The 11,702-nt window shown below is 48.0% G+C and overlaps 1 long non-coding RNA gene across 1 annotated transcript; it reads right to left on the bottom strand.

The window, feature by feature from the left end:
• Positions 1-2,462: 2,462 nt before the first annotated feature.
• Positions 2,463-8,332, bottom strand: LOC132672326 (uncharacterized). Its single transcript, XR_013557141.2, has 4 exons — positions 7,877-8,332; positions 7,539-7,722; positions 4,637-4,769; positions 2,463-4,096 (listed from the first exon to the last, which is right to left on the bottom strand). It is a non-coding gene; the product is annotated as an uncharacterized LOC132672326 (long non-coding RNA).
• Positions 8,333-11,702: the final 3,370 nt, after the last annotated feature.

Consider the following 11,702-nt stretch of genomic DNA (forward strand, 5'->3'; position numbering starts at 1 on the left):
ATCAAAGTCACTCATGAGATGAGCACTCAGGGACAGCTCAAGGGATGACCACTGCCATCACCCAGATGCATGTCCTTCTTTCTATGCCTACTACACACCATTAAGAATCACTCTACATAAGGACGAGCCCATGCAAACTTGCCAATATTTGACCACGTTAACTGACAAAACAGAAATTCACATCATTCAGCTTAATACAAAGAAGGTTGGGAAAACCGTATACCATGCACAAAAGTCAACTAGAAATGGATCAGACTTCCGCAGGAGACCTGAACCCATAAAACTCTGAGATGAAAACACAGTGGGTCAGCCCCTCGACATCACTCTTGGCAATTTTTTAGGTTCTTTGGATTTGACACCAAAAGCAAAGGCAACAAAGCAAAAATGAACAAGCGGAACAACGTCAAACTAAAAAGTTTCTGTACAGTGAAGAAAACCATCAACAAAATGAAAAGGCAAACTACGGAATGGGAGAAAATATTTGCCAGTCATATTTCTGATAAGGGGTTAATACCCGAAATATATAAAGAACTCATAACTCAATAGCAGAAAACAATTTTTTTGGATTAAAAATAGGCAGAGGGTCTGGGGCACCTGGGTGGCTCAGTCGGTTGAGCATCCGACTTCAGCTCAGGTCATGATCTCGCGGTTCGTGAGCTCGAGCCCCACGTCGGGCTCTGTGCTGACAGCTCGGAGCCTGCAGCCTGCTTCAGATTCTGTGTCTCTGTCTCTCTCTGTCCCTTCCCTGCTCATGCTCTGTCACTGTTTCTCAAAAAATAAATAAATGTTAAAATAAGTTTTTTTTAAATAGGCAGAGGGACTGAATAGACCTTTTTCCAAAGAAGACATACAGATGGCCAACAAGTGCATGAAAAGGTGCTCAGCATCAATAATCATCAGGGAAATGCAAATCAAAACCACAAGGAGAGATCACCTCACACCTGCTAGGATGGCTTTTATCAAAAAGACTAGAGGTAGCAAGTGTTGGCAAGGATGTGAATGCTTCAGCCACTCTGGAAAACGATACAGAGGTTCTTCAAAAAAATTAAATAGAACTGTTATGTGATCCAGCAATCCCACACTGTATCCAAAAGGCAATGAAATCATGGACCCAAGAAGGTATCTTCACCCCCATGTTCATCTCAGCATCATTCACAATAGCTAAGATACGGAAACAACCTAAGTGTCGGTCAACGGACGGATGGATACAGGAGATGTAATATAATGGAATATTATATTACAGCCATGAGAGAGGAGGATATCCGGCTACTTGTGACAACATGGATGAAATTGGAGGATGTTATGCTAAATGAAACAAGCCAGACAAAGATATTATACGATCTTACTAATATATGACTTGAAAAAACAAAAAAGTCAAACTCATCGAAATAGAGATTAGAATGGTGCTTACCAGGGGCTCAGGGGTGGAGGAAGAGAGATATTGGTCAAAGGTTACAAGCTTTCAGCTGTAACACAGGATCTGGGGGTCCGATGTCCAGCATGGTGACTACAGTCAATAATATTGCATTGACAGTTGCTAATACAATAGCAGCGGATCTTAAGCGTTCTTACCATCGTAACAGAAAAAGAAGGTAACCGTGCGAGGTATTAGATGTGTTAATTGATCTCATTGTGGTGTCCGTTTCACAATGTATACGTATATCAACTCATCACATCATACACCTTAAATATATGTGATTTTACTTGTCAGTTAGACCTCAGTTCATCCGGGTAAGGGGTGCACGGTATGGGGAACAAGAATCTGCCCGTCCAGCCTTTCCCACTGACTTTTCCTGATAAACTTTTATATCCTATTGAAAGTTCTAAAACAGAACCCCATGGGGACTTTGAAAGTGGTCAAATTAAAATGACAGCATCCTTGGGGCACCTGGCTGGCTTAGTTAGCAGAGCAGAGGACGCCTGATCTCAGAGTCATGAGTTCGAGTCCCATCCTGCGAGTAGAACTTACTAAAAACAATAAAACTAAAGGGGCGCCTGGGTGGCTCAGTCTGTTGTGGGGTCCGCCTCTTGATTTCGGCCCAGGTCATTCTTGATCTCACGGTTCGTGAGTTTGAGCCCCACATCGGGCTCTGTGCTGGCAGTTTGGAGCCTGCTTGGGGTTCTCTCTCTCTCTTTCTCTCTCTCTCTCCCCCTTTCTGGCCTTCCCCTGCTCATGCACACTCTCTCTCTATCTCAAAGTAAAGTATCTCTTTGCTTTGCTTCTCAAAGCAAAGAGAAAGCACACTTTTTCTCTATCTTTGAGTAAATTTTTTATCTCAAAAAATAAATTAAATAAAAAATAAATAAAACTTAAAACATGATAACATTCATTATGTCATTATTCAAATCTTTTTGTGTCCCTTAGCAAAGTCTGATGTCCTTCCTATAGGACCTAATAATATCTGATTTCGGCTACACCATCAGTAGTTACAAATGTTTTGAGATAGTATTCTTTACGTTATGTTTTAGGTGGTCACAAACACACATATACACACATATACGTATATTTTTTTTATTTTTGCCTTTTGTGTACCATAATCCTGTCACCCTTATTAAGTTTTTCCATTGCATCACAGCTATGACTAATGATAATTTTGGCTTCTTTCCAGTGGTTACATCTTGCTTACGAAATTGGCTAGAACTTTCAGAAGAGTGTTGAATAATAGCAATGCTTTTTAGATAGCAAAAGGAACAAAAGGAAAAGAATGAAAGAGATAACGGTTAGTTCCTTTCTAGATTTCCATGTGGTAGGCTCACAGGCGATCATTCATGGGATATTGGAAAATAATATTTAATGCAATGGGAATTTGGCCATCACATAGTTTTATTTTTTTTAATGTTTACTTATTTATTTTGAGAGAGAGAGAGAAAGTGGAGGAGAGGCAGAGAAAGAGGAGGAGAGAGAGAGAAGGAGAGAGAGAATTCCAAGCAGGCTCCGCACTGCCAGTGCAGAGCCTGATGCGGGGCTTGATCTCACAAACTGTGAGATCGTGACCTGAGCCAAAATCAAGAGTCAGACACCCAGCCGTTGACTGAGCCACACAGGCAGCTCTATCACACACTTTTGAATGAGAAAATTTAGTCCCAAAGTTTATGAAATGATTTCCTGATTGCTTAAAAAGAAAAAGTAGAGAGGGGCGCCTGGGGGGCTCTGTCGGTTGAGTGACCAACTTTAGCTCAGGTCATGATCTTTGGGTTTGTGGGTTCGAGCCCCATGTCGGGCTCTGTGCTGACAGCTCGGAGCCTGGAAACTGCTTCGGATTCTGTGTCTCCCTCTCCCTCTGCCCCTCCCCCACTCGCACCCTGTCTCTCTCCCTCTCTCTCTCTCTCTCTCAAAATAAGTAAACGTTAAAAAAAACTTTTAAGAAAAGGAAAGAAAAAGTAGAGAAACGTCGATTATAACTGGGTCCCAGCTGAATTCATCCTGGGTTTGCTCATAAGGAGATCTCGCTCGAAGAACAGAACTTGGTTCTGGGATCAAAGACCAGCCAACAAATTACATCTTTTCAGTTACAGTGGCATCGTCTCTGTCTACGAATCCTTCACAAATGCGTGTTTCTTCATCAACTACTCTCCCAAGTGCATCAGATAAGTGGACTTCTCTGTTTCACTTTTAAAATAAGAAACCGGGCTGCCCTTGACTGCCATCAAATGCACCCTCCTCAGCCTGGACACACCCTTCTGCATTCAGCAGGATTCAGTAAAACAGGCAGACGTCCTGGGGCACCCACTGGTCAGCAGCTGTTTGGCTTTTGGTCTTAGAAATCCGTCCCGAGAAATTAAGGGCCATCTCTCCAGGTCACACGTCGTCTCAGGGAGCTGTTCGCATGCTCCCCTATCAGGATCTTGCCCTGTCACACCTTGCCCCAGAAGTTTCTCTTCTGCCCCTAGGAAAGACATTTAGGAAGCTGGTCACATCTGTCCCCTTGGCTGGTGGCGTGGGAGAGCTCCTTCTCCCCCGGTTCTGTCCGGGGAAGTTGAACAGCCTGTGCTCGGTGCCCATTCTTGATGACGTTGTTGGCTGTGGGCACTGCTTAGATTAGAAGCCTGGTAGAGGTTAGGGTTTGCGGGCGCGTGGAGTTGACGCTGTTACCATCTGCAAAACACACAAATTCAAAAACATGAAGTGACTGTCCTAAAAACCCGTAGGACACACCTTCCCGCCCCCTCGCCGGTATATCTTGTTCGTCACTGCTTTTCGGAGCGGAAAATCCACCGGCTCCCCAGCACGGGGACCGTCCGTCCCCTGCAGAGACCGACTGTTGGTCAAGGGTTCACCGCCGAAAGGGGAAAAGACCTCTTGATAACCCCGATGGGCTCGTCCGTCGCCAACAGAAGTTTGACAACATTTAAACAATCACAGAGGGAGCCGGAGTCTGCCAACAAAAGTTGGAAAAGTTGCGAAACTGGCCCCGTGGAAAGTTTTGAAACCTATAGAGGCTCAATCAGACTCCATTGTGGATTTTGCTCAACAAATGTCCTGACTACAAAAATGACGTGAAATAGAAATCTGAGCCTGCGCACAAATTCGAGTTTTGTATTATTCTTTTCTTTGCATTCACGTGTTATTGAGATTGAGGCCCCAGCAAATACTGGGTAATATAATATAATATAATATTGTAATATAATATAATACCTGCGCCCCTTTGGGGAGGGTAATCAGGGTGTTGCTTCAAGTACTCATTTTTGTAATACAAATACTTTACGGCTGATGAGTATTTCAGCTTTCATCCATCACTGGGATAGTAGAATAAATCTGGCAATCAGATCTGCTGGAGAGAGGGAGATGTGGTGTGCAGAAAGGCAGGAGCAGAGAGAGAAGAGGGGGATCCTTGCCTCCAGAGACTTCCCACTTGGGCGTCTTCAGACCAAAATCCCCTTCCTGCCCTTCCTTCTTTTCTATTTTCTTCCTTTTTAAAGCTTTAGTATTTCTTGCCTTGTATTAACTTTTTTTAACACCTCTTTTTTTTTTTTTTGAGTCCCCTTGCGGTCCCTAGAGGAGGAGGGGGGAGGAGGGAAGGGGGGCGAACACCTCTGTCCTCTCCTGGAAATGTACCCATACAACAGGGTCCTCAGAAAACCTGGCGAAAACGGAACATCAAGCTAAACCCAAATGCAGAATAAAGGGAAGAAGGGGGGTGTTTGGGCAGAAAGCCAGAGTTCCATCATTTGAGCGATTTGAGAAGGAAAGCATGAGCCACCCGCCCTCACTGCCCTCTGGTAACCCTCCTGCCCCAGCTTCCCTCCACTGGAAGGGAAGCTTCCCTCCACAGGAGGAGCCTTCATAGGAGGGGCCGCAGCAAGGGTACCTGCCCCAGGGTCTCGTGTAGCCCTCAGAGACACCAGGCAGGGCTTCAGGAAACTTCCAGAGACCATGGGGAATGCCGAGGTGCCTGGGTGGCTCAGTCAGTTAAGCACCTGACTTGATTTCGGCTCAGGTCGTGATCTCACGGTTCCTGGGTTCTGGCCCCGAGCCCGGCTCTGCACTGACAGTGTGGGGCCCGACGGTGATTCCCTCTCTCTCTTTCTCTCTCTCTCTCTGCCCCTCCCTCCTCCAAAATAAATAAACATTAAAAAAAGAATGTGGCCGCTGAGGGGGTGCGCCCGGGTGTCTCAGTCAGTTGAGCGTCCAACTTTGGCTCAGGTTGTGATCTCACAGTTGGTGAGTTCGAGCCCCGCATCAGGCTTGGGGCAGTCAGCTTGTCAGCTCGGAGCCTGCTTCAGATCCTCTCTCCAACTCTCTCTCTGCTCCTCCCCGTCCCCCCCCTCCCCACCCCCTCGTGCTCTCTCTGTCTCAAAAAAAATAAAGAAAAGTTTTTTTAAAAAAAGAAAAAAAGAAGACGTGGGGAATGTTGCCTTGCATAGGTGGTACTTCTCTCTTCCTGCCCTCCTCTCCCCTCCTCCTTCCCCTCCCTCCTCCCTTCCCTCCTCCTGCCCTCCCCCTCCCTCCTGCCCCCACCCAGGGCAGGTCCAGTAATGAAGATTCAGTGGAAACAGATCTTCTATGATTCTGTGCATTGTCTTTCACCACAAATCACAGTACTGGAAAGCTAGACAGCAGCGTAGGGATCACCTTGACCAACCTCCCTCTTTTTACACCTGCATCCCCCCGCCCCGGCCCCACGTAAAAGAGAAGAACAAAAAAATAAAATGACAGACTATTTAGGACTGAATTTAACTCGTCTTCCTGCCAGCGGCTCTCACAATCCCGCGCTGTAGGCACAAATGGCTGAACCAGGACTTGGCTAATGGTGGAGACAATTAGCATTTGTTACTTGTTTTAACGAGCCAAGTGGATAATTGTTTCTGGCCAGAGCCACCGGGGACGCGACCAGTTGTCTGCGTTCCTAATTTCTGGGCTCAAGCTCTTCCGGGGTGGCAAGCCTGGAATTGATGAGGTGTCCCGTCCGCCGCCCAAACCCTCCGGGGACACCAGACCTGAGACCCGCGGTCGCCCCCGCTTCCTTTTCGTGGTGACCCACTGGGTGCTCCAGCTCCCAGGGGCGGGGCCTGTGGCGCAGGTGCTCGGGGAGCACTCTTCCCCCCCACCCCCCCCCACCCCCCCCCCCAGGTCTGGCTCCACTCACACTGTGGGTCCTCAAGCCAGGCCCGCTCCCAGCACCTCTCCGGGGCCAGAGGCCTGAGTCCCGAGTCTCTCCTGCTCGTCTGCATTCAGAGTAAGATGTTCGAAGGCATTTTCTCGGAGCCTCTGGAGCTGTCTGACACCCAGAGTGTAGACTGAATTCAGTTCTTGGGTCTCTGCGCGGGGGGTGGGGAGTGCGGCCCCCCCTATGGATTTGAAGAGGCGGGCAGCCGCACTGGCCGTCCTGGGGAAGTCCTTACTGCCAGCACGCCGATGTTTCTGGATAAAGTGTGGTAAACATCATACATTCTGTGTTGGACCGTGTTGAGAAAACTGGGAGGGTTCAGAACGTGCCTCCCCCCAAAAAGGATGACATTTTGGCATGTGGATTATTTTGAGGCCAAGGCGGGGGGTGGGGGTGGGGGGGGGGAGAACCAGAAGGCACAAGAAAAGCTCTTTACCTCCCCCGAACTCCCTAAAATAAAGTCTGTACTTACCCTTTTGCAGAGGAAATTTACATTTGTAGAGGAAGAGAGCTCCCAGCCGGCATCTTTCACGGCAGAGGCCCTCCCGTGCACAACAAGGCCGCTGCGATTTAGCAGCTATTTGCACTTCCTTCCCTCGCCCACCCCTTAATTTCCCTCCTTCCACGCCCACCCCCCACCCCCCCCCCCCACCAAGCCCGACCCCCCTCCCTTTCCTGCCTTCGGGATGGTGTGTAAATCTCCGCCAGCGGAGAGTCACCTTGGGTCCCCTATTTTTGTGAGCCCCGGTGGGCACATACATAATTAAAGCTGGGGGGCTTTCCCCCTATTAAACCGTCTTATGGCAACTTAATTCTCAGACCAGCCTCCCGTGCAGTTTCCGGGAAGCCAAAAATGCCAAGTCCTTCTTATTAAGTGAGAAGTCAGATTATTCATTTAGGCCAAACACTGAGAAAAGATTTGCTACGAACCACGTCAAACTCCAGACCTGTTTTTAAAAGGTCGGCTGGAGGATAGAGGAGTCAGGCGGGTGCACACGCGCGTGTGAGAACGAGGAACCGGGATTTCGGGTGCACAGGGGCTCCGCCGTTTGCCCGTGTAGCTACATCTGCCCTCGTGACTTCATCCGGTTCCCCTTTTCTTCTCGACCGCAGCCTGGAAGCGATGGAGAGACAAGAAGGGAGGCTCACGGCAGCGTTTGTGATTAGTTTCCAACCCTCTGCACTTTTCCGGCACACCCGTCTCCTAGAGATAGTGGAAACGAGACAAAGGGGTCAGGGAGGGACAAACTTTTGGAAACGACTCTTACCCCGACGGGTACGTTGCTGCAGTGTCTTCCTGAACTCTCCAGGACCCCTTGGATGCAGGTGTTAACATTCTCTTTTTAGAGGTGCGGGATCTGAGGATCAGAGAGGTTAAGTCATCTGTCCGAGGTCACACAGCTAAGTAGGTAGTTGATACAGGATTTGAATCGATGCAGGTGGATGCCTTTAGAGACAAGCAGGCCTCCGCCTACCCCCAAGCGGTGACCCGACGTCAGAGGGACGGACCTTCTGGTCCTTCTACCACTCTCTCCACCTCCGAGGGTCTCCCCTCTCAGGGTCTCTGCCGTTTAAGTGCCCGGGGGTCTGCGGGAGCTGCTTTTCTCCAGCTGGGTGAGCCCTCTAGTCGCACCAAGCATTTCTCGGGTTTCGCAACTTGACTGACAGGTTTGAGGGTGGAATCGGGAGCCCACAAGCCACAGCTCTTTCCTCCTCCACCCCACCCCGGGAACCCCCGCGCCCCCCGCCCCATCCTGCTCCTCGAAACCCATCCGCCAGGGTCTGGATCCAGGCACTTTGTCCACACTGGAGACGAGAACGTTCCAGATCTTCCCTTGCTGGGCTCCCAAGCAGCCTCACCAGAGTAAAAACTGTCCTGTCCTCGAGAAAAGCAATTAATGGGCTATCTGTCCAAACCGGCAAGGGCGCGGTCATCTACACCCTGCGGCAATAAGGCGCTGACCCGACTTGCCCTTCCCGGGACCGGCTGATCCGACCGGAAGTCAGGGAGCGATTGGCTTGGTGGAGAAAAGCAGGGTGCACTGTTGGAGACACTGGCATTAAAATGTTTTTGTCGTTTATCTGAAAATCAAATTCGGCTGGATATCCTATATTTTATCTAGCAGCCCTAAGACAAAGACGTAAGGAGGATAGTTTAATTTCATGGAGGTATTTTTCAGGGAGGGTAGACTTAGAAACTCAGAATTTGACTGTGCTGCATTGCATAACTGCCGGGAGGGAAACCGTTCCTTCAATCTTTTCAATTCATCTTCCGTGAATCCACCACTCCAAAAGTCTTAAAAATATGGCCGAGGGGCACCTGGGTGGCCCGGTCGTCAGTTAAGAGACTGACTCTTGATCTTGGCTCAGGTCATGATCTCACAGTTCGTGGGATCGAGCCCCAAGTTAGGCTCTGTGCTGACTGTGCAGAACCTACTTGGGATTCTCTCTCTCTCTCTGTGTGTGTCTCTCTGCTCCTCCCCTGCTTGCTCTCTCTTTCTCTCTCTCAAAAATAAATAAATAAACATTAAAAAAATATATATGGCTGAAAGGGTTTCACTGATTGGAAACATTGCTATCACAATATCCCAGTGCGTTTTTAAGTAAGCTGGGGAAATTGCCTTTTCAAAACGCTGTTAGCATCAAGCAAAATGGGAAAAGAACTCAACACCCAGGAAATGCCCTGCACAGGCATAGAGGAGAAAAGGGGGGAAAAAACGAAACAGGGCAGTCTGCCCTAGAGCTCCCATCAACTTTTGGCATCCCACAAAGCAGACTCCCCGCCCCTCACCAGGCAAGCCTCACTTGCAGCCACATCCAGCTCCTGGTGAAAACACGGAAACAGACCAGGCCTGGGAATATAGACAGTATCCAAATGTTGAACGTGGCTGCACTCACCACACAAAGGAGGCTAATGCTTTGTCGACAAAATAGCCAGCATCTAATGCGTGGCAGTGATCGGCAAACTGGTGAATTTTACAAGCGCGTGTGCTGCTGTTTCCAATTTCCTGATGCCATTAAATGGTGCTGGCCGCACACAGCATGACCTTCCCTCGCATTTCCTTTGGCTTCCGAAGCTAATGGTTTTTCCCATTAGGTTTATAAAAGTAACGCACGCTCATTTACTGAAAATACAGAATGTTCAAAAAAAAAAAAAAAAAAAATGGGAGGGCGCCTGGCTGGCTCCCTTGGTGGAGTGTGCAACTCTTGATCTCGGGGCTGTGAGTTCGAGCCCCATGTTGGGTCGTAGAGATTACTTACAGTAAAATCTTTAAAGCAAAACAAAACAAAAAAGACTGTTCAAAAAAAAAAAAAAAAACACCTCCACGGAAACTAGCTTGGCAAATAGTATTATAATCCCGCTACTCTACACGCTTTTAACCTCAGATGCATTTCTTTCCAGTCTTTTTAAAATGCTACTTTGGGGGCGCCTGGGTGGCTCAGTCAGTTGAGCTTCTGACTTCGGCTCAGGTCATGATCTCACGGTCTGTGAGTTCGAGCCCCGCGTCGGCCTCTGTGCTGACAGCTCAGAGCCTGGAGCTTGCTTGGAATTCTGTGTCTCCCTCTCTCTCTGACCCTCCTCCGTTCATGCTCTGTCTCTCTCTGTCTCAAAAATAAATAAACATTTAAAAAAATAAATAAATAAAATAAAATAAAATAAAATGCTACTTTGTACAGTGTGTGCATTATGGTGTTCTGCTTTTTCTTCTTTTTTGTACGTTGCTTGGCACTCTTTTTATTTTATTTTTATTTTATTCTTTAATGTTTATTTATTTCTGGGAGACAGAGACAGAGCACAAGCGGGAGAGGAGCAGAGAGAGAGGGAGACACAAAATCCAAAGCAGGCTCCAGGCTCCGAGCTGTCAGCACAGAGCCTGACACGGGGCCCAAACCCACAAACCGTGAGATCATGACCTGAGCTGAAGTCAGACGCTTAACTGACTGAGCCACCCAGGAGCCCCATTTTTATTTTATTTTAGAGAAAGAATGCACACATGAGCAGGTGAGAGGGCCAGAGGGAGAGACAGAGAGAAGATCAAGAAGGCTGTATGCTCACCACGGAGACTGACGCGGGGCTCGATCCCAAGACCTGAGCCAAAATCAAGAGTCGGACACTCGACTCACTGAGCCACCCAGGCGCCCCCTAGAACTCTTTTTTAAACATCATTTAAAACAGCAACAGCATACTGGAAATAAAGTTAATGGTGAGATTAGCCAAGAAACGTATAACAAATTGTTAAAAATAAGACGACATGCCCCAAACAGAGTCGCTTATGCTAAGCCCCACATCACGAAACTGAAATTTGACTTAAGCCTCACATCGCCACACCGAGACCTAGTTACAGTTTCGACGCTCCCAGAAATAGAATCTTAAACCAATCCATCAGGAATCGCCTGATCCGCCCAAGTCAGATAATCCACCGTCCGTCCTCTAACTGAAAGTGACCTCGGAACAGTCAACCTGATTTTGTGTCCAACATAACTTCCTTGTCCCCACTCTTTTCTGCCCAGGACTCTTTCATTTTGCACAGCTCCTCGGCGCTCCTTTCTGTCTGCGAGATGGGCTGCTGCCTGACTCATGGAGGGCTGAATAAAGCCAGTAAGATCTTTAAAATTTCTTAGTTGAATTTTGTTTCTTAACAGTCCTTTTAGGGAGGATCCATTTCCCCCCCAAATAAGCATGCATAGCTACGAAAGAAACTTCATCCAAGTTTTATTCTGATAACATCTTCCGCTGTAGGCTGACGTTGTCGTAAGCTCTTGAAGGGGTCAGTCTCATTTCCTACAGATTCCAAAACATACAAGAAAATGAACAGTTTTCCTTAGGTTTCTGGAAATGGGCAGTTCCACTTAGCTTCCTTGCCTAAAAAACTCAGAAAGCCACAAGCTTCTGTTCATGCACAAACATGTATAAATGTATAAATATGTTCGTAGGCCCCCCGGGTGGCCCAGTAGGTGAAACATCTGACTCTCGGTTTCGGCTCAGGTTGTGATCTCACGGTTCGTGGGTTCCAGCCCCGAGTCAGGCTCTGTGCTGACAGTGAGGGGCTGCTGGGGATTCTCTCTGTCTCTCTTTCTCTCTCTGCCCCTCCC

This window comes from Panthera onca, chromosome C1 (assembly GCF_046562875.1).
Source record: "Panthera onca isolate mPanOnc1 chromosome C1, mPanOnc1 haplotype 2, whole genome shotgun sequence".
NCBI classification, from domain to species: Eukaryota; Metazoa; Chordata; class Mammalia; order Carnivora; family Felidae; genus Panthera; species Panthera onca.